Raw genomic sequence first — 27,526 nt, forward strand, 5'->3', positions numbered from 1 at the left:
CAGAAAACGATGCAAAGGTAACTGAATGTGCAGAAAAAAAATATGAATCAGTTTAATTACCGACTCTTGAAACAGATGAGTATCTGTAAAACTTCTTGAAAGTATTTTTGCTGTTTAGAGCACTCCAAAAGCAAACTGGCAGCTGAGATTCCACAAAGCTGTTGTTTTCTTGGGAATGTTTAGAGGTCACAAATCCAATGTGCAGGTCATATCACAGTGTTGCAGATAAAAAGTTAAAAAACCTGTGTTGAGTGCCATAGATGTGCAATGCAAGTTCTGTGGCAGAAGATTTTACTGATACAAAGCTATCATGCTTTCAAATAAGATACCAGCAAGCTGCATTCAGCATTTATGCACCAACAGCAAGGGAAGCAATATCACTACTGATTTCACTTGATGATGCCATTCAATTCTCCTGGATATTTTTAATCCTCTAGATTGATCCTTTAATTTGTGCTCCGCTGGAAAAGCTTTGTCTAAGCTATTCTTGAATAATATATACAGTGAAAGCAGGTTCAATTCCCAAAGATGACATAATGAGAGTATCTCTGTGCAGCTTGTGAACTGATATGATGGCGGTGGGCTTTCTGTCTAATATTTTGACTGTTCAGAATGCTGCTATGAAATAATCGTGTCCACCATTCTGTACAATGCACAGCAGCGAGAAGACAAGATTTAACATTTAAAGTGTGTGTGTATGTTGAGGTGGGCTGAAAGGAGTTGCAGTAATTTCAGAGAGCAACAACTGTGCACCTGCCCCACTTTCAGTCTTTTAATCATGTATAGACACTCGGGGCTCTCCTGTGTGCATGTCAGTTCGTGTGTGTGTATGTGCACAGTACTTTTGTGCAGAGCGTGAGAAAAAGGTTTGGGTACAGTATGTGTCAATGGGACTGCACTTAGAACTCCCTGACCTATAAGTGCTTACTAACGCACTTATCTTTTTTTGACATAGGAGACACGATAAGTCATGACAGAGTCACCGTCCTGATTCCAACCTCTGGCTATGCAGCTGCCTCGTTGGCAGCAATTTCTGTTATTTAATATTGTTAAGCTGACATAAAGTGCCCACTTTATTATATAATCTGAATTTGGAAATTTCCATTTAAATAGCACTTACTGTATTCTAATTAGTGGCCGACAACAGCTAACTACAGACTCTATTTGGGAATATGTGTGTGAGTGTATGCACATTGCATTTAGAGGCCCCTCCAACAATGTAATCTCAGTATGACCTCGTAGTTGTGCGTAGCCCCGCAATGCCCATCTCTGTGACTAATGCCCAGTCCAACAAGCTGCCTTGACAAGCTTTATTTGACATGAACACAATAAGATGATCAGTGTGGAAAGGGCAACAAGCTTCTATTGGCCTCCCTTTTTGTTTATATTTCTGTTTAGTCTCATATGCTGTTAGTTGTGTTATAAACTGCGAATAAGCTAAAAAAAAAAAAAAACTATTTTCATGGTGGAACATACAATATTTTAACATTAAAATAGCAACAAACTGTAATTTGCTTTGCAAAAAATATAGTGGGTTTGGGTGAGTGTGTTCTAACCAGAGACCAAAGTCACCCTCCTTCTGTGTGTTGCAATCCCAGCTTCTTTAGTATGTGTGACGTGGCTGCAGGGCTGGCTATACTTACATGTTAGTGAAGTGTGCAAATGTCTAGGTTTTCCTTCACCACATAAACTACATTCTTTGGCTAAAAGGCCATCCATAAAGTGAGGGATGAATCAACATTTCTTTGGTTTTCCCATTTCAGCCAGGGTGTTTGTTTTGGTTCTGTCTGTTTTGGAGTGGTTCCTGCTATAGTGCATAGTCCAGCATCCCACATTACATCTTTTATGCATTCATGTATGTGTAGGAATTTATTCTAGGAATACGATTCAAAAGAAATCCTGATCAACCGTTTTCTAATGGTACCCCCATTAGAAAACGTCTCATTTCTAGTTTCAAATAATATGGAACTTTTGGCTGGCGCTTACAATCTCCCACATAAGAAATGTAACACTTTACAACACTATGTCACACACCAGATCTTTCTAGCAATAAAACTAATCAGCTTTTTGACATCATATGACATCAACAGCAAAGAATGAGCAATGGAACAAACTAGAGTAAATCTCAGATTAGCCTTTATTCATTGGCGAGGGCTTCACAAAATAAACATACAGCATTTTATTTTGTTACACATGTTTATGTGGTATAAATTTTTAACTGCATCGTTGGGAATTTGTCTCTTCTTTGCTCGTATGAAAGTTGTTCCAAATCTGTTTTTCAAGAAAAAGCCAGTTTTGACTTTTTTTTTTTTTTTTGGTGGGGGGGTTACACCAGCCCTGCAGTTGCATTCTCAACCTGTTGGAGGTTAGAAGTTGTACTTAGTGCTGCTTTAATAATAGAACACTCTTTAGTCCCTGCACACAGGATGGTGTGACCTTGCCATAACAGTATGCACGGTGAATGAGAAGTTCAGGACAGAGATTGCACCTTACAAGATGCAGTTTGTTTGCAAGTAAAGTATCTCATTTGAAACCAGTCACTGGCCAGTTTGTTTCATTTTGAAAAACATTTGTTTTTATATATACTTTATGATCATTTTTATGACAGTAGTTTGTGTGTCTATTGAATATTGACTGTATTGCTCACTTTGGAATGTTAAGAGCCGGGCAGGGTGTGGCCTCGCTGTGTATATAGTCCTGGACCTGTGACCTCAGTTATATAACTTATAGTCAGGCTTTGTTGGAGTGAGAGGGAACAGCTTTTTTTATGATATGTCATATGGCTGTCAGGGCTTGACAATGATATAACATAAAGTCACAGGAATCAACCAGTGCAATTCTAGTAATTTGAGTTCCACCCATCCATTTAAACCTACAAGGGAGCTAGTAGTTTTATATTGTTTCCACTGAGTCTGTTGATTTACCAGATGTAAATGAGCATCTCATGAATTCTGCATTCACCTTTTTTTACAGAGATAATTCAGGGCTTATACAAAAAAAAAAAAAAAAAACACAAATACACATGCATAATAAACAATACACACAGCACACTCACAGTCAAGGTTGAACAAAGATAACCAGACCTTATTTGGGTTAAGGGCAAAACAGAATGTGGGAAATGAGCCATGGCCTGATACACTGACACACACACACACACACACACACACACACACACACACCTGTCAGTGTGCTCAGTTCTGCTTCTTGTAGTCTCTCTGCTGCTTTGTCCTCTCTGTCTTGGTCACTTTGCGGGACAGCTGGTGGGGCAGTGTGAGCACCTGTTCCTCCCATGTGTGCATCTTTCTGTGTGTGGTTATGTTTTTCAGGTGGGTCGGGAGGGGGTATCCGCAGTGTTCTGGCCAAGAGTTGGTGCATTGGTGTGTTTGTATGGTGTGTGGTAAGCGTGTGCATGTGAGCACCTGTGCTGCCAGCAGGAAGCTGCCACAGTCACGGTGCTTCCTGACGTATGCTGGTGACTTCCTAAGGTCGTGCTGTGAACCCCATAATAACTTTTTTTTATCTTCTCAAAGTTGACTTACTCAGCCCAGAGAAGGATATTTAACTGTAAAAACTGTTTTTCTTTACTCTGACAATGTCAATCAAGTTGTTGGTTTAAAACAAAAATAAGTCTTCCAGTCATCCAGTCACGCAGCCACTTACCCCAACCACCTCAGGGTTGCTCTGTGTGAGAGTCATCACAATATCAGAACAGCCCTTAAGGCTGTGCCACGTACACACTCCTCTGGTGTGCACTTTGGATCGTTTGTTTAATCAACGCAGAATTATAAAACCTATTTTTTGTTCTCATTTGTAATATTGACTTGCCTTTAAGGCTTTTCTTCCCTCCGTTCAAAAATGACGTAAAATCAGTCATCAGTGTACAAAAAAACAGCTACCATTGTTAGCCTGAGAGACCGAAGGCAGCGTCTTCCTGCCTTTACAGTTAGAGATTTGCATTTTCCTCCTCAAAGTTAATACTTCAGCCAACAGCTGCTCTTGACCTAGTTTCTATAGATTGACACTAAAAAAAGTAAACATGCAAATAAAATGTATTTAGTGAAGTTCTGCATGATGGTCTGTGGTGTATGGCTGTAGCAGCTCAGTCTCATCTTTCTTTAAGTGTAAGTTAAACTTTACTTTTCCACAAGATGTTGCGGATTGCAGAGAATGGTGACTGATGGTTACCTCTTATGATGTTTTTATGTAGCTTATCCATACAATACAAAAAAAAAAGGTTATTGTTGTGTAAATTAGATGTGTACCGTTGCGTAATAAGTGCTGATTGAGTGACTGCTTGTCTTGGACAAGACATTCTCGCAAGAGATTTGAAATCACAAGAGGTCTGTTTTTCTGGTTGAATAAAAGAATTCTCTGCTCAACTCTACCTTGAGCTTTTGTAAGCAATTAAAACATAAAAGAGGAAAAGCTCTCCCGCCACAGTCGAAAGCAAGACAGACGAGACAGAAATTGGAGGCTGGCTTGTCACTGAACACGCTGTGACAGGACGGGTGCGAGTGGGACTAAAAGCTTGTGCCAAGGACTTGATGAGTTGTCATGAAACCTGCTCTTACAGCAGCAGCTTGTATACCCTACCTCTAATAATGTCCATAAGGTTTGTAATCCAGCCATTATACCCTGTTGTCTCCTTCCCTGTCAGGTTATGCCTTGGAAGCACGCCTGTGGCATTAGGACTGTTTACTATCCTTTTATGTTTAATACAGCCTGATACCTGATTTTAATGGAAGGGCTGTTTTCAGTATTTATCTATTAATGTTTTGTGCTCCTTCTGTTTTTGCCTCAAGTTTTTTTTATTTTTTTATTCTCATCAATCAGTGTGATTGGAGCATAGTACTTATAAAGCTTATGAAGAAGGAGATGTGATTTAAGCTGGACAAAGATGGCAGTTTTTCACAATCACGTGTATGTTGGGAAATGATTAAAGCTGGCGGGTGATACTATAGTTGGTAGAGCATATACAATATGGCTTTTGGATGGAACTGAATGTTTCCAAAGTGTAAGTGGGAAAAAGTTTGGTGTGTGTGTGTGTTTGTATTTGTACACTTTTATCGTTGAGTTTTAGTGTGAGTTTTGTGGGAGTTTGTGTGCGATCCCTGCAGGCCCCTCTTCCAGCATATTCCCCCTTTTTTTGGTGTTGGGATCTTTTTGGGCGTATTTCAAAGCCGGGCTCTCTGTGACTGTGTCTTCAGGCTCCCTGTGCCAACGTGGCACCACTGAGGAATGCTGAGTAATTCCCTCAGGTGGCAGCTTGTGCTGTGATGTTCAACGTGAGTGAAATCTCTCAAACGTATTTACACACGTATGTTCAGATATGTGCGTCTTGTAGAGAAGAAGTAGTTTTTCTTTCTTTCTTTTGATGCAGGATGTGTCATGAAGAGTGTGTGTGTGTGTGTGTGTGTGTGTGTGTGTGTGTGTGTGTGTGTGCTCTTCTCTATGTTTCAGCCACCTTCGCTCACGTCTCTTTCACGTGACACTGTGAAGCTGTTACGTTGTGATGTTACTCTGGGGAATGCTTATATGAGTGTAGAGGATGGGAGTGTATTAAAAATTATAGGAGGAGAGGAAGGATTTCATATTTGATTAAATCTTATTAAACAACAAAGACCAGTATTAAAGAAATCTACGGCTTCATAATTTTGCTTCGAAGATCTGCTTAGATGTTTTACATTTGCAAAAAAAAGCAGTTCTATTCTAATATTCATCTTTTTCTCTAAAAACTAGTTTTTAGCTCCTGTTTCTTTTGAGAACCCCTCCCGAAGGGTCCAGTGTGCTGTTATTAGTCAGCTGATTGGTCAAAACTGGCACAGGTTGGGACAGCTGCTCATTCTTTTATTTGAAAAGTGCAAAAGCTGCAACTATTCAGGCACGAGCAAATGTGTTTCCTGGTATCGTCATGAAGGATAGAACTGTTGAAAAGGGCAGCTTTTTTTCCATTGTCAGATTTTATCTGCTGTAAAGCACCCCTATTGGATCTTTATAGCAGTGCTAATGATCCTCTGAATTAAAACCCGTTTTTCCAGTCTAGATTCGATGATGTTGCACATTGCTGTGTTGCTGCATGTTCCTGTTGTTGTGCCTTGCTGATTAAACTCTACTTTTCAAAATGATCTGTGCATTCAAGTGTAAGTCACAAATTATCCCATTTCATTCACCGTGGTGTTTTATCTAAGGCTAAGGGTTATATTGCTACTAGCAATAACAGAGTAGTCTGGCCTTGATATTATTGAGCTAACTAGCCTTAATAATAAGCCTTAACCTGCTGTTAGGTAAAGCTTTAGTTCATAAAGGTGATACCTAAGTCACTGATATTGCAGCATTATCTTATTTTTTAAGTTATTCTGAAATGTACATAAAATCGTGGCAATAGCAAGCCTTATTGTACGGCCGTTAACAGTTAATGTTAAAGTTAACAGTTATGTTTGTGGCTACATCTCGGTTCTAATTAGCATTCTTTTATATCTGATATGTTGTATGTACTCCTTTATTTTTTCTGTAGAAAAAGCAGCAGAAACCGTAGCATTGGTTTACTAAACTATGCTGAGTAGAACGCACTGTTTCAAAGTGTTTTTAATGGAGAAGTCACACCTCAAAACAAGGACCACTGATGTGCTCTCAGACAGTTCAAAAGCAACGTCTTCTGTAAGAAAAATGTAAATTCCTCTAAATGCCGTGGACTTTGGGTTTTTCAAATTGCAAACATTCTCAAAACGGACTGTAGGAAAAGGGAAAACCCAAATAGCACAAGATGTCGTCTTTAAAATCTTGATAAAGGTTACGCAGTGCTTGTAAATGTTCTTGTCTGGGTTTGGACAACACCAGCACTGAAATATGATATGCACTCGTTCATAGATTTTTCTCTGTACTTAAAGCTAAGAATAGAGACTTTTTTTTAAAATGCAAACCTAACCTTGATGAATAATCTTGTTGATATTGTCATCTCATGGCATTAAACAGCTCATTGTTTAATGTAAGCTGATCCTAATCCTTAGTTTAATGTGAGTACACACTTTCAACATAAACCTTTGGAACGTTCTTCCTAGACAGCCAGTTTCTGATGATGTGTGTGGGCTGGCATGTGTGTTCTTTATCTTGATCTATCGCTCTACACGAGTCTACCGTACTCTGCTTAGGTTGTGCTTGAGAATTATGAACTCCTAAGTGCAACACTATCTTGTATGAATGCCAGTGGTGACGTGTCTGTAGTCATCGGCAGGAAAAAGCTTGATCATTACGTACGGAGGAGCATTTAAGCAGCTTTAAAGTGTTGCACTTTGACCTGCAGTGATAGTACTGAGGGCTATTGAGTGAGTTGCATAACCAAAAGGTAGTTCATGTTTATTTCCCTGTGACAGATTGTACATGTGTATCTCCTGTTCTCTATTAGTGTGTGTATTAGTGTTGTGACTTGGTAACTTGGTGCTGAACAGAGGAGATACTGCTCTGATACATTACTTTTTCAGGACCCCAAATTGTCCAACTAACCAGGCTATTGCTGGCCAGCTCTTATATGTCTCATTATATGCAGTAGGGACCACAGAGCATGCAGTGTCTCCTGTAATGCTGCTCTCTCTTCACGCATCGGGAGTCAACTCTCATTATGCAATTTAACCCCCCCCCCCAAAAAAAACTGCTTGTTTGTTGCTGTGAATTTTCAGAATTGTCAAGTTATGGACAGTTGCAAAATTCCCTGTTTTTTGCCAAACATGCTCTCAGTTTAGCATGGAGTACCTTCCTAGTCTTGCAAAAAAGAAAAACAAATAATTCAATAAGCTCAGTCAAAGCAAAAAGCAAGTAAAGGCTGATTTATGGTCGCCTACAGAGACCCTCCCGGAGACGCTCTCCGTCGCTTTTGTGCGTCAGCCAACATTCCTATCTATCCGTCGAGGCGACGGAGACTCTCGGAGACCGCAAGGGTTGTGATTGGTCGGCTAACAACGTAATTTCCGGAATCACTTTTCCGGTTTAGCGCCTTCCTCTCAGAACAACAACACCGCCTTTTTTGAAAGAGTTTATTGTGTGCCTGTAAACATTTGGTCAAAATTATTTGCATTTCAAAATCAATAAGCTCCAACTCCAACAACAGTCTTTCTCTCTCGGTCGCCATCGTTCACTGTGAGGGGTGGAACGGAGCCGGAAGTTAAACGATCAATCAACGACTTTCACGATATACGTGGCGAGATTAGGGCGTTTAACGTAGCAACGCCAACTGATAGGGAGGTGAATTGCCTTCCGTATCCGACAGCCCGACGGAGAACTTCGAAAGGACGGAGAGCCTCTCCGTGACTACGGAGATGGATTGACGGATAGCGACGGAGAAGCATACTGAGGCATTTAATGCGTGAAAACCAAAGCGTAACTGCCATGAAATAAAAAAATACAAAAAAGGCATATAATTTGGTTTATGAAAAAGTTATGAAACATCATATAAAGTTTTTATAAAGTGCGCAATCCATCTCAGTTCCTAAATGCAACCGTATCCAACACGTGTTACAACCTGAACCGTAACCATAAACTCATCTCACCCCTAACCACTGACTCCAAACTGCAACCCCAGAAATGATGTTTTTCATCATTTTTAAGAGCGGGCTGTGGACTACTTGTCCTCATATGGTTTATGTTTGAGAGGACACTCATTTAATTAAAGCATTTAGCATCCTTTGCTAAAGCCTTTACCCTCTAAACTTAATTAAAACCTGACCTCATTCTTTACACCAACCTCAATGTGACCAACGTCTAACCACAACCTTTAAACCAAGTCTTGAATAGTATTTTGATCACTGGCCTTGGAACAATGACTGGTCTTAATATCCTTATTTTCCGAGAATGTCCTTACTTCCAGGGTCTAAAGCAAAAAATTGGCCCTCACATGGAAAGTCCTACATTCTCTCTCACACACACATACACACACACACACACACACACACGCACACACACACACGTGCCAGTTTCACCCTTGCCTCTCTGTCCCCTTTTGACATTTGTGCTTGAATGTGTGTGTAAGTGGGTGCATGCAAGTGTGTCTACCACCGTGTGTGACAGAAGGACAGCAGCCAGAAGACCAATAGAGAGGCAGACTAAAAGGGGCAGTGCACACACACACACACACGCACACACACACACACACAAGGCTGTGAGTATTGAGTGCAACAGACAGGGAACTTAGTCCCAGGCTGCTGTGTTGGGGTAAAAACCTGCAGTTGTAAGTGTGTATTTACAAAGCTGTCTTTTTGTGCATGACTTTCACAATATTTGGGCCAACCTTTTCCATGAAACAGATGGGCAAGGTGAATCCAGGTGAAAGCTCTGCTCCATATTGATCTGACCCCTCAACTGGACCCGAGATAAAAATGGATTTATGACAAGAGACGGGTCAGAAGAGGATACGATGCCCCCGGTACAAATAAAAAGAAGAGGACACAGAGATGTAATGGAATAAAATGTCTGTTTTGTATTTTTTCGCGCTCAAAAAAGTATTCCTTGCCCATTTTGGTTGAGGCGGTTAACACAGATGCAGTTAACAAAGAGAGGTAATTGTTAATGCTTTAGACCACATCTTCCTCACACAAAGAGAAGACTGTTCTTGGCTGTGTGACAAACTTTTCACACTTAGGGTTGTAGTGGGCGTTCAATAGTGTCTTTGACTCAAATGCATTTACGATGCTAATTAACCTGTAGATCTACTTTTACGAAACAGACGGAGGATACATTAAAAACAATCCACTGTTGGTAGAGCCGATAGTTTTTGCTGCTGCTTGGAGTCTGTCCTTTAGTCAGCATTGAGTATAAAAAGCTATAAAATGCAAAAACATGGCTTTGAACGTCTGATCATTTTTATTAAACGATTCTTCGCAGAGTTTATCTAATTTAATTTTCTTTTTCTTTTTTAGCTCCACCATTTGAGTCAAACCTTTTGAAAGTCTGACCTTCTGATTTAGATTCTGATTTTCTTGTAATTGATTGATTTTTCCCATTTGAAAATTCAACCGTATATCCTAAATGCAGTCAATTGAAAACGGCGCTGGATTACAGGGCATTCTGCCATTTTCCGATCAGCACTGATCTGTTCACTAGTTGTTATATTATTATAGTATTATATTATTGGTTATCAAAATGCAGTGTGCGGAAAATGTGAGGCATGTTCAAAGCAGAACATTCCATGGCTGCTTTTAGCAGATAAGAAGTACAGATCGGCAGCATCACAATTCAAGAGTTATGAAGAAAATGATGATCTGATTTTGTGTTAATCAACCTGGCTGTGACATCAAAGATGTACTATCAGTACAGGAAGCAATCAGTATGCCTTTGGTAAAGCTGTATTACCACTCATTTTTATCTTGGACAAACTTTTCGTTGTGGCTTTGTAAGTGTGTACGTGACTCAACCCACCACATGGACATGTGCGTACCGGGTGTTTTGTGTGATATATGTGCTTGTGTATGGTTGTAGGAGTTTGTATCAACTTAATACAAAAAGAGTATGCTTTAGTTGCTTGTCTGTCTTCAGGGCCCGCTGATCACACGATCAACAGACGTGACTGTGTATTGCTCAGGCGATGGGTTGTTTGGACGGCTGACTCTCAGTTAATACAGTGGAGAGTCACCGTTTGCAGGGTTTGCAGTTAGAATCCCTAGCTCCTTCACATGCTGAAGTGCCTTTGGCAACTCATTGGTGTGTGTGTGTGTGTGTAAATGCAGCAACAACTATGTCAATCCTTTTGAATGGTTAAAAGTGCAGTGTAGCTGCAGTCCATTTACCATTTCAGGCTGCAACTTGATGCTCATCTCTGTCCTGTGAACTGGGATATGTCAGTATCACCGTGGTAACAGCCTCAAGGGTAACTGAAAATGATAAGAGCACACTGGATTGGTGCTCTGAGTGATTTTTTTTTTTTTTTTTTTTTTTTTTTTTTTTTGTGCTTGTGCATCAAATGAAGGACTATATAATGTTTTATTTGTCCAGGAGAGATTACCTCACTCCTATACATGAACATGCCTCAAGTTAGATTCCTGCCTGGGTGATACATGATACAAGCGTATGGTGGGGTGCCACTTCAGTAGTTTTAGGATTAAGTACTTTGCACAGTTGGAAGATTTTTTTTTTTCTTTTGCTCTCCAAGGTCTATATGAGGAAAAGAAAACAATTATCTTTCCTGAACGACATGCAGTTCATTTTATGCGAGTAGATAAGTGGCAATTCACTCTTTGTTTTAGACATTTACGAGACACAAATACACTGTAATGTCTTTGTAATATCGTTAGATTGTCAGTTTCCATAAAAGGATTTATAAAACTACACAAATCAACTTGTATTCAGGCATATATTCACAATTTAGCTGCTGGCAAAACCATGAAAAAAAACAACAAAAAAGCTCTCTTTGGTCTCACAGAAATCTTAGTTTTGGTTGTGAAATAAAGAGGGATTTAATCAAAATATGGCAAGTACAGAAAGATACTCAAATAGCTCTAAATATTTATGTGTTTTGTTTTGTTTTTAAAAAGAGGACACAGGCCTCAAACCGGTGTCTCATGTGGGTAAACAAAGCATGGTTGCCATGCTGACGGGATGTCAATGTATAAATAGCAAGGGTGTTGTTCTTAAGAGAAGGAGAGAGCCCGACGGAGAGGAAGTAGGAGGGATAGTGCAGAAAATCACAAGCGCAGTCATTTACAGGACCACGTGATTTAGAGTTTTACAGACTTTAACTCCAGTGAGGATCAAGGTGAGAGAGGCTGTTCTAGCATGGATGGTGTTTGTCAGTCCACTTAGTCTAAGAGTCTGTAAAGGGATGTATTGGTAGTAGTTGATATCCTAATTTCCCTTTCATCACACCTCATTTATTTTGTTGATTTGTATGTTATTCTATGTACGAGGATCAGTGAAGTTATTTAATGATGGTGCTGCGTTTCCTTTGGAAACCATTTAGTGAAAAAGTGGGAATGGAAAGTAGTTATCACCCAGCCGGTATTGATTTAGTCTGATCAATAATCTGGTCAGGAAAATAACATTGCCCGTTTTGTATTTAATGTATAGCAGGAAGGCAAAGAACGCTTTGAAAGTGATGATAATGTTCTCTTTGTTTCCCTGTAGGGAATGGTGACTGATCCTGCAGCCTGACAGACACAGTCCAGAGGTCCAGGCTTAGCATCAGAAACTGCAGTTTAGTTCCAGTTAGTTTTCAGCTCTCAGCTGACCAGCAGGCTCCACCTACTCCGCCCAACCAGCTCTGCCTCCTCTGCTCAGGTAAGACTTTAGGGCGACATATAAAGCCCTTTTCACACGTACAAGTGTTTGATTCGCTTCAAGCAAGCTGGTGCGTTTGTCTGCGGTCAATGTGGATGCAACTGGTGTGATTTGATGCTTGAAACCAAGCTCAGCGATGGTCATTTGAGATCATATCATGAAGCCAGACTTCTTTTGAATCCATTTGCTGTTCACAAACTGCCAAGGCATTCCTCTTAAATGTGTAAAGAAAGCATATGTTTTCATGCCAGGTCGTTTTGTAACCATGGTAACTCGGTAGTATCAGTGCTGAATTGCTGATTTTTATTTTTCTGTCTTTTTTTTTTTCTTTAGATACAGTTACAGATATTTTCCTCCTTATTTGTTACTATTCAAGACACAGTTTGTTTTTATATCACATGAGACAAGATAAATGCATGAGATGCAGGAAAAAACAATAAGACTCCTGTTCCTCGTTAGAACTCCATATTTTACTTCTCATTTTGTTCGTAATGACTGATATAGAAACAAATGAATAAGAACTACAGTGTGATGTCCTTCTCTAAAATGAATCATATGAATGAGACTGACCTTTTCCTCTTTTGAGAATAAAGCTCCAGAGCTCCAGAACAACAAAATTCTAGAAAACAATGTAACTAAGTGTGTTTCGCGTTCATGTGTGTTTGATTGGCCAACCATTCTAAACTCTCCTCCTTCTCTTCCCAATGTCATACCTCGTTTTACTTGAGTTCTTCTTGTTTTTGTTAATGTTTCCTCGCTTCGACCACGGTGTTGTCACTCAGCTCAGTCTTCTTTCAAATCTCCTTTCTCCTTGTCTTTGCTTTTAAATCCTTGTCTCTCCACTCGTTCTCTAACTGAACTAGTCCCCCCCCCCCGTTCTGTCTGTATTCCCACCCTCCACTATTTCTATTGCAATTCCACAATCAGTCCTTTATCTCTGTCTCTCCTGCTGTATATTGAAGCTTCATTCCCTCCTAATTGGTAGACTGAATAGAAGGGCTTACTGGATGGAACTGTAGTATTTCATGAAAGAATAGTAAATATGTGATATTTGTACCAGTTCCTATAAACCTGTAGACATTCAGGAGTTTAATTTGTTGACAAACCCCCCCCCCCAAAACAAACTAACGGAACATCCTTAAAAATCTGTAAGCATTACCTTTAAGCAATATTAGAGTGTTACTCACCAGCAGCGTCATTAGATTTTTGCTGTGAGCTACTTCAGTGTGCTGAGGGACTTGCTTCATAACTACAATATGTTTTGAAGTACAGAATAATTAGTTTATTAGATTAACTTTGTAGCAATTCAGAGAGGAGCAGTAAAGAGGGAATTTAAAAAACTAAAATCCGCTGAGAGAAAGTTTAGAGGAGAGATAAGATGCATATTAAACAAAGTAGAAATCAACAAAGAATTGTGTAGACGATGTTGCCGTATTGTGTTTTTTTTTTCCTGCCAGCTCTCTTATCCCTCTTACTCTCCTCCTTTCTTCAGCCATCAGCTTTACCAGATGGAAATTACACATTTCACTCCCTGCTGCTTTGTGCTTTCTTTTATATTCTCACTGTTGACAGTTGCCTTTCTCTGAGCTGAAACCCTCAGAAATGAGCAGATGGAGGGGTGACAGTCTAAAAGCTTAAACAATGACACAGACGGCGGGTCCTGGTGATCAACACATGGCTTTTGGAACGCCATAGTCTGTCGAGTATACAGAAGCTGAAAGTGAAGTCAGTTAGAACAGGAATCCGTTGCGTAAATCTCAGAGAACTGTGTTAGAATGTCTGACACAGTTCTCATGTTGTCCTTCATCACTTGGAGCGAGTTCAACAGCTTTTATTTTACATAGCCGACATTGTTACCATCTACAGATGAACGCAGTTTTCTCCGATATAGCTAATGTGGCTCGCTGGTGTGTGCTTTCACGCTTGTGTAAGTCCATCTAACTGTTTTAAAAATACTGTAGAAGTGTGCACACGGTGTAACTTTGGGGTTTAGTGTTTCAGGATAAAAATAGAATACCACAACAACTAAAAGACTCGTTTCATTCCTCCAAAATTGGTTGACCTCCAGCCTGAACACCACCCGTGCAGACACAGATGGAGCAGCTCATACTTTGCACAAACACACACTTCACGGTGGAGAAATCTGCTGCAAAGCATCATGTATGTCCTGTCAGAGTTGCCCAAAAGAAAATGATTTATAAATGAAAAAGGACCAAGTAACAGATTAAAGGTGAAACCTGAACCCTTAATTCGGGGGCATCCGGCGGCTATCGTATCGTTTGAGTAACCTTAGAGAAAGGGGTCCCTGTAAATCAATACAAGATTTTTCAGATTCGTCACGTTTACCCTGTGATTAATCACTTCCATCTATCACTTTTAACTAACAATGGTAATTTAGCAGTTTCTACTTATTCATTTACATTTCTAAGATTTAAAATTTTACATTTTAAGACAAATCTTTGACAGGGAAAAAAGAACCACTTGTTGATCATTTAAATGCCATGTTGTTGTTTTTTTTGTTCTGAAGTCTTTGCCAGATGTAGCATGTTGTCATGGTATTCGCTTGACTTTTCAGGAAGTGGTCAGTTCCTGCAAACATGAAGAAATTCAGTCTTCTGACTTTGTGACTGGAAGTATCATATTGATACGCTAATTATGTTCTTCTCTTTCACTGCTAGTTGGCTGTAACTTAAAAGTGAGATCTTCCTTCGGGCTTGTTTGCTGAAATATGCTCGGCTTTGATGGTAACACTGGAGAGGGTTGGGCTGTGAGAGATATTTTCTATGCCAAGAGAAAGAAAGAACTTAAATATGCCTTGCAGGGAAAACCGGACAGCTTTATAAGGAAACAATCAAATCTTTTATATTTTTGGATTATTTTTTAACTGAAACGACCCGCTCTCTTTATGCTTCGACTCAAATCAGCCTGCAGCAGCGGCTCACAGCGATGTCAGACATGTCAAATTAGTGATTAACCCAGAGATGCTGTCTATAATAAAGCATCACAGGTGCCTTTAGGTGTTCAGCAATGCCAGGTGATGTCAGTCCTTGAAAAACTGCCCAACTGAGCCTGTCTCTTGCTTGACATCTGGAGTGTTTTGGTCGTCGGCTAACACCAAATGAGTAGATTCAAGGTTCCTCTTATACCGTTTGTTTATGCAACCCGAGGGTCTTCGTTATTGTCGGTCAAATGTCACAACAGAAGTATTTAAATAACTTCACATTCTCTCCAGTAAGGGACCATTTACATTCGGGACACAATGCCGCCCCGAGAGGGTTAAACAACCAGAGTAAATGGAGGTCGCCCCTTCTCGGTGTGAGTGTGAGTGTGAGCATGGATTTTTTTCCTTCTCTGTTTTCTTGTGATAGTTTGTAAGTAAATTTCACAAAAATGTATGAATGTTGGAAAAACCTTTCCCTCGTCTGTGTCTGAAAAATGTGAGTGAGTGTCACAGAATAGACCCAGCTTGATCAGAACATTTTGGCACCTGTAGTGTTTGTTGGTGTTTATGTGTGTGCACCACAACATTCTGAATCTGAGGGAAAATGAATTTGGAGCTGTGGAGCTATCGGCATGGAAAAACGTGTCGCTGAGGGTCATTACTAACGAAGCCTACGTGTGCTGGTACATTGTGAGTGTGTGATGGATATTGGGGGTCGGTGAGTGCAACTCTTTTTCTTCTTCTTTTTTTATAGTGTGTACTCTATCATTGTGAGCATGGCTTCATTTACATAAGGATTTACTCAAGAATTTGCTCTCAGGAGATGATAAACTGTGTTCAAGGAAAGAAGGAAACGAATGCAAGTTTGCTTGTCTGCCTTTGGTGTGATTAATCCTCTGTGCTTCCTAACTTAGACCCACTTTTGTTGCTCTTTTCTTTGTTTTCTCTTTAATTCCCTCCTGCTGTATAGCATTAAGCAATGAGTAATGACGGCTGACATCATCTCTGGCTCGACTAGTCCTGACTAATTGGCCAGAGCAATCTGATTGCATTAGATGTTATTCCTTCTGGGTATTCCCTGTCCTCCGCCCCTGCTTTGAAAGATATCCCTCATTGTTTGCATTGAGTCACATGCTGCTTCTGTGAGGCTTATTTTTAGGGGATTTATTGTATTTGTAGCAGGATAAAACAAATGTTAGAAGCATTTTGTGAAATTAGCACGCCTGATTTACGGTTTGTGTGTTTTAACCCGAAACGTGAATCATGTTAAAATCTCTGATTGCTGTCAAGCCTTGACTGGCCTTCTGAAACGCACGTCTGAGGCTACCTCAAGGATATTACACACGCGCTACGGGGACACTAATATACCACTGAAATGTCTTTGGTTATTGTGCGGATGCTCTGGGTGCTCGTGCGGGAAAGCAATAAAGGTTGAAAAATGAAGTTGCACTTTAGATTTACTAACAGTCATGAGAGTTTTTTTCCTTCACTCATCTCGTTTTCTCACTCCTTTCTCTTTTGTCCTCTCTCTTTCACAGAACTGCTGTAAGTGCAACCTTCTCAAGTGAGGTAAAATGATTAGAGTAATGGATGCCCCCTCCCCACCCTCCTTTACACACACTCGCACTCCAACCTCTACTTTTCCTCGCAGTCTCTACTCTGTACATTCTGTTCTGTACACTAGTCTGGCCTCAGGCATGCCCTGTATCTCTGCGGCCTAATGCAATCACAACACCAGCATAAGTGCACAATGAGAGGTGGAGACAATTGAGAAGAATGATATGAGAGAAGGGGGAGGTAAAGGTGGGTGGCAGCTGGCAAAAGTGATTGTATCATAGGATGATGATTACTCGCAGGCAGGACTGAGACGCCATGTAAATGATATGATTCTTCAGTGCACAGATATCGTCTGTATTATCACCAATTTCTTGTCGCCCTTCATTCAGATAGCTTTCAAAGCATGGGACATCTGTAAAAAAACGGACATGACAGACCATAGCTGATGCAGTGCAGTTGAATGCAGTTTTGTTTGGACTTTCAATTAGACACAATAAAATTAGCCTGCTTTAAGATAAAGGGACAAATCAGTTAAACTATGAATTATATATATATATATATATATATATATTTTTTCATATTCAAAAGGATGAAAGACACAAAGAGATAAAAGGGCAAATGGTCCCTTAGCTCATAAAAGGGGGTTGGTATGCTCAGCTATTTTTATGGATTGTGCTGAATACATGGGAATTCTGAAATAGTCAGGAGCTCATGATGACAAACACTTTTCCCTGCTTGAGCTCAGTTCAGGGGCTTCAGCTTTTAGTGAGATGAATGGGGATGGCCTTTGTGGTGCCTGCAAAGACCTTATGCTGAGACCTATAGAGTGTTTATTGCTTTTACAACTAGTCGGTATGATAAAGTGCCATCTTTCTCACCACCCACTCTTCCACCGCTCGTTTCCTCTCATATCTCATGTCTCTGTGTATGTTACTCTGGCTCCGAGCTTTGTTGCCTCTCTTATCTCGTCTAACTTTTCCTTCATTTTTCTCCCTCTTAGCTGGCTGTATAACCTTATTTCTTGTCCTTAGCTTTTCACAGGGCTGCTCTTTCACTTCCCGTTGTCAAGTCTGCCACCCTCTCTCCTTATTTCTCCCCTCTTTTAGACGTATTTAGACGTAGACTTATTTTCTGTATTTTATCTTGATTTTCTTATTCTCAGGTGTGCTTGTCATTAGTCATTCTAACTGTAAAATAGTTTATACAGCGCTGTTGATGTGATCCTAGTACAATATTATTCCTACAGTTAGATGATTACTGTGCTTTTCAGATCTCCAAAAACGGCAGTATTGCTGTAGCTCTGACTTATCTCTTATACAGATCACTTGTGATTTCCTGGAAAACAGAAGTTTTCCTGTGGGATTCCTGTTGACCGTTTAAAACAAATCACCTCATTATTCTTTCTCTGCATGCTGATGCTTACAACAAGACATCAAATATTGTTTGCAGGGTGCATGGAAGTGCTGATTGGAGGGCCACTCACCAGTATTCCTGGATAATGGGCTAATGGCCCATTGTTTTAAACTGGTTTTCTGTCACTCGGGGGGAGTGCATTGAACTTGATGCCCCGTGGTTTCCTGAATTTTATAACGATGACAGATGTGCTTTGCTCAAGGAATTTTAATGGAATAGTTCAGGGTGAAAGCCGGCTGACGTTATTCAACAACAGCGTCTGAGACATGGTCAGACTTGCATTGTATTACTCATGGTATATGATAAGAAATATGATTTCTTTTAATGCTTTCTTATTTTTTTTTAATGTTTGTTAGGATTCATTTAGCCCCTTTAAATCAGCAATTGGCTGAATCTTCAGTGAAACTGTTGCTTTCATTAGAAGCCTGCGTATTTCTCGACCTCTAGCTTCTTGTTTTCTTAATGTATTCCATAATAAGTGTATGTTGCGGTCGCATTTGGGAATAAAGAACAAGGTTCAGTAATATTCACTTTCCTGAGCTGAAAATGTGCATGTTATGTTACTCATTACACACAGCATAATAGCTTCGTAGTGACATGTTTATTTTTACTTTGTTGCTCCAATAGCTAGTGTTGTCTTTACACTTTTAATTTCTATGTCATCAAATTTAAAACAAGCATTTTTATTCGTCTCCTGTAGTTAAACGTGAGCATGCTTGTAGATAATCTCTCTGTGGTTCTTTACAGTGACTTTATCAAATGTTGATTTTTCTGTTTATTGTATAATTTGCAGTTTCATTTATAGAACATGGGAAAACCGAAAGAGTTAGAAAACAGTTACCAGAGTTTGCCGTGCTGCGTGGCGGCTTGCTCCTACCCGCTGTTTTTCACCCGCATCTCATCACTCTTCTTACTGCCTCTCGTCTTTGTGTCTGTGTCATGTCGTCTGTTCTCATGCTGCTGCTCTGTGTTACCCTCTTGTCCTGCATAGTGCCCCTTATTTGTCCTGGGTTTGTTGCCTTCTGCTTTATCCTAGTTTTAAGCGCGTCATGTTTAATCATGACTTTTTCCTTTTATGCCATTTTTTTTCCCGACGGTATAGTTAAAGCAATTATATTTTCATGATGACTGTCTCATTAATTATTACCGTTATCATTTCCGTCGAGGACGAGGCCTCTTTTAGGCTACATATGTTCAACCGAAAACACACATTCAGTATGGTACAATACTTGTGTGTTTTTTGCATTTTATCATGTAAAAAAAAAAAAAAAAAGCTCCCTGTTATTATTCTTTAGATTAATTCCCCAGACCTTTCATGAAACCTTTTGTGTAACAACCTTTTGCCTCTCTCTGCAACAAGGCCATGACTTTATCCAGTACTGTGATAGCCTTCGATGGGGAATGTGCTGCACACATCAGTGAGCTGCGCAACGACTGCCACTGAACATAACTGTAATGTAGGTTGTGTGAACTGGCGAGTGGAAGGTCATACCAACATAGACTGATGAAGGAGAGAGCGGCAGTGATGTCACACTTAAGTCCTTTGAGAGTTCTTTGGATCATAGGATTTCATCTCTAAACAAACCAGTCTTGATAGCAGTATGAATGGTGACTTAAACTATTAATTATACATGCCTTAGCAATTGTTAGTTATTTGCCTATTTAATGGTGCTGTGATTCCATTCTAAGTTGTCTTGTCACAACGGAAGAATAACCTCTGAGCGGTTTGAAGACACTGGAGTTTGTTTGAGTACAGTGCGTGCGTGTTTGCGTGTGCAGAGGTGTGCGTGAACACGTTTGACAGCCAGGATTACATAACAGAGATGCCTGCTGCTGCAGGTCACCAGAGCAGACACATACTCACTCATGTAAATCATTACAAATACCAGCATGTGTGGTAGCTGCATGTATGCACTGACACACATACACGCACTCTTCCGCTTGTATTCTTTTAGTCATCTTGATCCGTCTCTCTGTCTAGTTAATTTAATCCCCAGGCTGATTAAAAAGTATTATATATACAGTATAATATCACTTTATCCCCCATTACACGGTAAGATTGTTCTGCCTGTTACACTCAGATGGTTGACATTTTCAGTGATAGTTTCTAGGGAACAACTTTTGTACTTCTGTCTTTGTGGCAAAGTGACTCAAATTATTGGGAAGTGTTCAACTTTGGACAGTGTGCGGAGATCCTCGTGTAATCTGAGAATGTCTGAACAAATGTACGGACATTGTTCTGGACCTCGGCAGGTAGTCGGTCTTCAACATTTTCAGACATGAGACAGCGCTGGTTTATTCCATGATAGTTTGAACTTGTCACCCCATTGGGCCGGCCATGGTTGTGTAACATAGCAGCGGTGGATGGGAGCAGTTGCAGACGCAACTTTTCTTCCCATTTAAGCGTGTCGAACATGGGAGATAAGAGGCTGCAACTCAACACAAGGAAACATTTAGCATTTAAAATCATAAAATATTCAAGTGGGTCCTCCCATATAAGATTGTAAAGTCACTCACCCCTACATTCCTGTCTGTTAATAAGACTGCATGCATGATGAAAGTGATGTGAAAAAGTTTACTGTAGGTTTGACCTGGTAAAATTGCTGTTGGGACTTTCATGGAAAAAAAACTGACCAGGGTGCTCATCTAGGCATGAAGCTGTCGCATTCAGATGTCACATTAATGGAACCGTGTGCTAAATACATGCACTTACAGTACACACTCCCAAACGCATGAGGCTTGTCTGTGTGTTTCTGGGTTGTGAAATATTGACTTATGTTGCTCCAGACAAAAACCAATACTTTGCAACAAAATTAGCCCCAGCCCTGCAAAATGAGGACGTCTTTAAAATTGATGTCACAAGTTGGTTTTACTTTAGATTTAGGCCGCCTTATTGCATTTAATTTTTCATGGAATCTCATTGACTCCTAAGTCATCACATCACAGCTCCTTGGTGATAAATCTGGGAAATGACAGACCGTACGTGTAAGCAGGTAGTACTCTCACACCGAGCGAATGTGCATGCTGAACAACTGCTGCTTCGTACTCTTTTTCTTACTGCCTGTAAGTGTAAATGAAGCATTGGTTTAAACGCAAAACCTGGCACATTAAAGGGGATAGAGAATCAAAATCGTCTTTTTCACGTTTTTGGTGTTAGTTCTGAGTCTCCCCGCTGTGGGGAGTACACACGAAGTGCCAGCAAGTGTCAGAACCTCTGTTTCAAGTACTCCCCCTTTTTTGAATATCCCCCAGAAAAAGTGCCAATCCGTTTTTGTGAAAAAGTGATGTCACTTTTTCAGCAATTGCCCCCCCCTCACCCAAATCCACAGCCACCCCGTTTCAGACACGCCCCTTCGGCAAGAAACAGGAACTGGTGTGCCTTCCAAGGCTGTGAAAGCGGACTACGATCGTTACATATTCTTCCCCTGGAAAGCAATGTTCGCGATCAATGGCTTTTATTTATTTTTAACAGCATCCCCAGTACATACAACCGCCGACTTTTCCTTTGCTCTGCGCATTTCACGGAGTACAGTTTCACAAACCTTGCACGATTCCGAGCAGGCTTCAGTCGGAATTTTGCTCAGTACAGGGTCAGTTCCGACAGGGACAGACACAGACTGCAGCGAGCTGTGCGCTCCGCTGAGAAGGTGATCGGCTGCAGCCTCCCATCTATCCATGACCTGCACGTCTCCAGGACTATGGGGCGAGCAGGTCGGATCACAGCTGACCCTTCTCTATTTGCTCCACTCCCCTCGGGCAGGAGGCTTCGGTCCATTCGGACCGGAACCTCCCGTCACAAAAACAGTTTTTTTCCCCCTTGCAGTTGGACTTATGAACACTTCATAATCACCTCATAACCTGCCCCAGTCACTTTACCATCATTAAAATTGCACTAATGAAGCTGCACTGTTGTTGCTCTGTATATTGGATACTGTGTATTGTTGTACACACCTTATACATTTTATATTCATATATTTTTATTCTTTATTTTTTATTATTATATCTAAAGGGAATGAGCTTTCTTTTCAGTCAGTGTATTACTGAGAGCAAGGGCTGCCAATCAAGCAACGGCAACCGAATAGCGCCAACACCTACCTGCATTTCATAATGAGGTTGCCAGATAAGCTCTGAAACGACGCCAATAAGGGCAAACGACGCATTCTAAACCCAGGATAGTAACAGCTGTTTCAGAGAGCCTTTTAGGGAGGTTCTGAGCCATTACAGACCCAACCAATTTTTTTTGGGCTACATATCACATCACAGAACAAGGATTAATGCCCCATTCAATCATTCTCTATCACCTTTAAGGTAGCATCATTCTCAGTATGTTGTTAATGAAACACTGTGACTCCCGTAGTACTTTTGTTCAGCGCGCCTGCCTCCTGTTTGCTCTACTCTTCAGATACCGCTTCAGATTGTTTCTAGTATTGATCTCATTCAAATTAGGACCAGAGCTTACTTTTCAGACACTTTCTGGTGTTCACATGTGAAGCTGGCCTTATTCCCGGGCTCGTTGTGGTAGATCTCATACTGCAGAATGAATTTGGGACCGATCAGGTAAATAACAATTAAAACATCTAACTGCTCTTGAATGAATGAAGAAAAAGCATGATCACATACAGATGTTTCTCAGTCCTCTCCCTTCTCTTCTCTCGCTGCTCCAGCACTACTAATGAATCTTTGTTCGTCTGCAGTCCTGCACTCAGACGCCCATACAGACACAATCGCACCATTTAGATGATTTTGAAGCTTATGCACAAAAACACACATAAATAGATACTGTGTACAAAAAGATGCCTTGGATGATCCGACATGTGTGGAGGACACTTGGGTCCAGTTTGGGCGCCGATTCTTTTCTAGATAAAGCAGCAGTTTGTGATTTATTGAAACGCCCGTCCTCTTTTCTCTGCTCTGTCCCCATCCCTCTACTCTCTCCCTCCAGATCTTTTTCACTCTTTGCGTTCCTCTTTCTCACACACACTCTTATCTTCTCATACCCCTGTTTTCCTTTTTTATTTGTCATTTATTATCTCCTGTCTAACAAGCAGGACGGAGGGTTAGATTGATTTGTGAAGCAGTAGTCTAGTGTGTGTGCATGTGTGTGATTTGAGGGATGTTGGTTAATCCTTTGTTGTCCTTTGGGACAGATTTGGCCCATATTACAGCCTGCTATTACTGTGTGTGAAATCTCCTGTGCACTGAGACAGTCGTTATTTACTGCCGCTTGTCATCCCAACTCCCTCTGTAGCATTTTGTCCATGCAGCTCCACCCTGTTCTGTAACAGCTAATGGTTGGGAACCCAAGATGCATTTAGTTAAACTTAGTCTCCATCTAATTCTCCCCTCATTTTAACAGAGGCTGATATAGTTTATCATTATAAAAGAAGAAAAACCATTGTACACACACACACCCTGTACATAACCCCTACCTCTCCTCATCACAAAAAGGGATAAACTGGAGGTCAGGCTTACTGTTACTACACTATATGCCACCCACTGGTAATGAGTCACGGGAACCGGAGGGAAAATACTTCTTTTCCACCCTCACTCCCCTCATTTATCATCCAGAGCTTATCGCCGACATCGACTCTGCCCTCTGCCACTTCTCCCCGCTTGTCACAATCACACTTCCGCATAAATGTTCTGGATCGAGAAATGCTTGTGAGATGATTGGCTGGCGCAGATGTGCTTTTTGTTTGTATAGATTTGGTGTCATGTGTCAGTACTCCGTGCCAATTCATAGCTGATTATGGTGGCTGGATGTTGTGGTTACGAGATTGGTCTTTATCCGGTTTCCATGACAGGAGTTGATGTATGGTGCACAGATAAGAAGCCCGTCTCTATTGGGAATGAATGTTATGTTGAGCATGTCTCGAGGAAGTAAGTGTTTGTTTTCTGATGTTTTAACCTGAGAGTATAAGAAAGAAAGAAGATTATTGGACTAGAGTAGTGTCATCATATCTAAAAATGAGTTGAATTTGACAGCATTGGAAGTACAGGTGAGATGGAAGAGATCTTCTTTACTGAACTTATGTCAAAAGCTTCATTAATGGCTGAACATTTATGAGGTTCTGAATAGAAGATTATGGAAACATAAAACGGAATACAGATCCGCAAATAAAGTCAAAACATATATTAAAAAGATTAAATAAAATTTCTGATAAGGACATAATGAATGAAACAAGAGCGCACATCCCCAGCAATCTAACCCCATCTACTTTGCTGGACTAAATATTACACTGTTTGAACTGTAAGAATGTGTGCTTGTGTTGGGAGGAATTGTAGCAGCTTGCCACAATTCCTCCCAACCACCCACAGACTACAGGGCCCGTTCTGATGAAATCACTGAGGCCGTCTGAATGGACATTTCAATATCACTGTTGTACATACAAGGAGCATACTTACAGAAATGTGAATATTCCTTTTTTTTCCCACTTCCATGTGGTTTTACAGGCTCTGTAATGAACACTTGTATTACTTTAAAACAAGAGGCAGTGGGACAGGCTGTAACGGTGAAATATACAACATGTTAAGCATTAATACCGCAGCCAACAATCACTTGCTATGGAAAGATGTAGCGATTTAATGATATCACTGCATGACGCATCCTCCCTCTGTGAGTTTCAATAAACTGAGTTCCTCTGTTCTGTGTTGAAACCATGTGTTCACGTTAAGTCCCTGCTGTGTGGAACAGAGTGAGCAAATTCCAGGTTTTCCTCGACTGAATAAAACACATTCCTTGGCTGAAGAACTTCCCTCAAAGTGAGAGTAAGGCCAGACTTTACATTGCTGGGTTTCCCCTAAATAAAAGGGGAAGGAAGTCCTCCTGTCATGACGCCATGTTACCTGGCTTTTCTTGTTTCCGGTCATTGAAGCGCCAGGCTGTGAAGAATTATAGTTCCTAGAGTAAATCCAGTCTTTGCTGTGTAATGTTTGTCAGCTCACATTGGAAGAAACCGGTTGCTTCTTTGTTATCCTTGTGAAGTTGGCACACCTCGCTAACTTACCACACTCCTTTGAGTTAGCTGGCGGTCTTGAAAAATGTTGATGCTCAGTTGGCTGTGTGCACTTGGGTACCGAGGGCTCTCCTGTGGGATCTTGTTACGCTGTTTGAAAATGTTCTGAGTGTCTCACCAGTGAAAACTTTTGCACACAGTGATCAGAGAGCAGAGAAACTCTCCACTCCGAAGAGAACCTACATCTTTTTAGATGTATAAAATCTCGAGCATCTACCAATGGTTTCTTCAATCTATTTTTTATGTGATCACTGACCATGTTTTCCCTTTATATACATATCATCTGACAGATACTGTACCTTACCCTTCTGCACTTTTCCTTTTATCATTTAAACCTTTTTGCTTGACTTTATATACTGTATGTATAAATGTCAAATTATCCTACTTCTCAGTGCTAATATATGATACTTGATATCTTTGGATTTTGGTGGATCTTTAACACAAAATTATTGATTTATGAAATTTGACTCTGGAAAATGGGCTACACGGTGATGTGGTGGTTAACACCGTCGCCTCATAGCGAGAGGGTTCCTGGTTCGAACCCCAGCTGGAGCCTTTCTATGTGTTCTCCCCATGTATGTGTGGGTTCTCTCCGGATACTCCGGCTTCCTCGCACCGCCCAAAAACATGCATGTCAGGTTAATTGGTGTCTCTAAATTGTCCCTGTGAGCGAGTGTGAGCGTGCTTGGTTGTTTGTCTCTGTGGCCCTGTGATGGCTGACCTGTCCAGGATGATGATGACAGGCAATTTTCTGTTATTTATGCCATTCAAAAGGTAATTAGATAATCAAGAAGGTGATTATTTATATAAATTACATAGATAATTGCATGTACGGTAAGATTAAAAAACTACCTCAGACCATTTATGGTCTAGGTTTAAGTCAAGAAAAATGCTTATCATGCCTGATTGCTTGAGGATGTGTTTATATTGCATGCATCTGTTTTTGCTTCTCTTACTCTGTCTCCTCTACCACTGCTTCCTCTGTCCCTTCTACTCTTCAGTATTGATATTAGCTGTCATTGGTCCAGTTATTTATGAGTCCCCTCCCTGGTATTTTTCCATTGGCTCTGGCTCTACAGAAAAACTGTTCTTTAACTGAAATCTAATCCACAGCAGCCTCGTTGGCAGTAGTATAACTGTGGCAGAGTCATAAACTGCTGCATCGCTGATGTAAAGAAAAATTGTCTGTTCAGTTTATATGTATGCGTGGATGTTCTTCAGCTTGTTTTCTGTATTTGTTGCCTTCTCTTTGTTCCCCTCTCTCTCTCTTTCATCCTCTTCCTGCTCGAGTTGCAGCCAAAGGCTCTTTCCCATAACCTTTTCAGACCTGTGTGTTTATGTGTGTGCGATTCTGCACAGAAGTCTTAAAAAAGAGACGGATCAAAAGCCATGTAAACTTCGTCCACGCACCCTCTTGTACGAGCGCTTGCACACACATGCCTCGCTGCACGAGCCCAGTGGACTTATGTAGGAACTATTTCCTGTTTGGGGTGAGGGAACAAAGGGAAGTAGTGAGGATGAAACATGGAATAACAACAGCGGTGGTCTTCCTGTGTGCGTTACAAGGACCTGGGTGTTAACCCAGATTGTAGTTTTCCACGGTCATTAATGGAACGTACGTAGAGCTGCCAGAAAACTAGAGTCATGGGGAATCCTGGGGCAAACAAATTAGAAATTCTGGCATAAATTACTATTGTTATTGCTGATAAATGTTTGAGTCCCACAAAACTATTGAGGACTCATACATTATCGCAATAATCACATATGTTTTTATAAGAGAAATAACTTCTGGTTATATGGACATATATTAGGAGGGAAAAAGGGACTGAGACGAGCATGTTTTTATGCGTCAAACTGAGGAAAATGCCACCGCCTTATATTTTGTTATTCAGTTTTGCTTCTGTGTATCTCTTTGTAAAATAGGTAACACTCACTCATGTGTGTATATGTGTTAGCAGGTGAGAGGCAAGGTAGTGAGGTGTTCCATTTTCTCCTTGTAGTCCAGATAACTTCACACTGGGGGCAGTTATTTTTATTCTTTGAGTCCACATTTCATGCTATTCCTGCATTTCAGCCCTGCGGGTGGTTCTCGTCTGACAAGCAGAAGAAATAGAATTAGCATCACTAGCACATGATCCTGGCAGCTTAAAAGTCTTTAAAATATGTGTTTTGATTGTCGCCGAGATGGCCAAGATATTTAATGCAATCATTTTCATTCTGTGTTTGATCGGGAAACAGCTGCATCTCTGAGCAACAGAGGTCATAAGAGTGTCGGATAAAAATTTATGATCAGGAAACAATTATCCACAGCGAATAAGATGATGGTTGAGGAGAAAAGCTG

General features: G+C 40.6%; 1 protein-coding gene across 1 annotated transcript in view; it reads left to right on the top strand.

Annotated features, from left to right (window-relative positions):
• Positions 1 to 27,526, top strand: part of atxn1a (ataxin 1a) — a 95,001-nt gene that overhangs the window by 13,575 nt on the left and 53,900 nt on the right. The window contains exons 2-3 of the mRNA XM_075450167.1: positions 12,106 to 12,258; positions 16,738 to 16,768. The gene's annotated coding sequence lies outside the window, so the exon portion shown is untranslated. The remainder of the gene's footprint in view (positions 1 to 12,105; positions 12,259 to 16,737; positions 16,769 to 27,526) is intronic.

This window comes from Odontesthes bonariensis, chromosome 18 (assembly GCF_027942865.1).
Source record: "Odontesthes bonariensis isolate fOdoBon6 chromosome 18, fOdoBon6.hap1, whole genome shotgun sequence".
NCBI lineage: Eukaryota > Metazoa > Chordata > Actinopteri > Atheriniformes > Atherinopsidae > Odontesthes > Odontesthes bonariensis.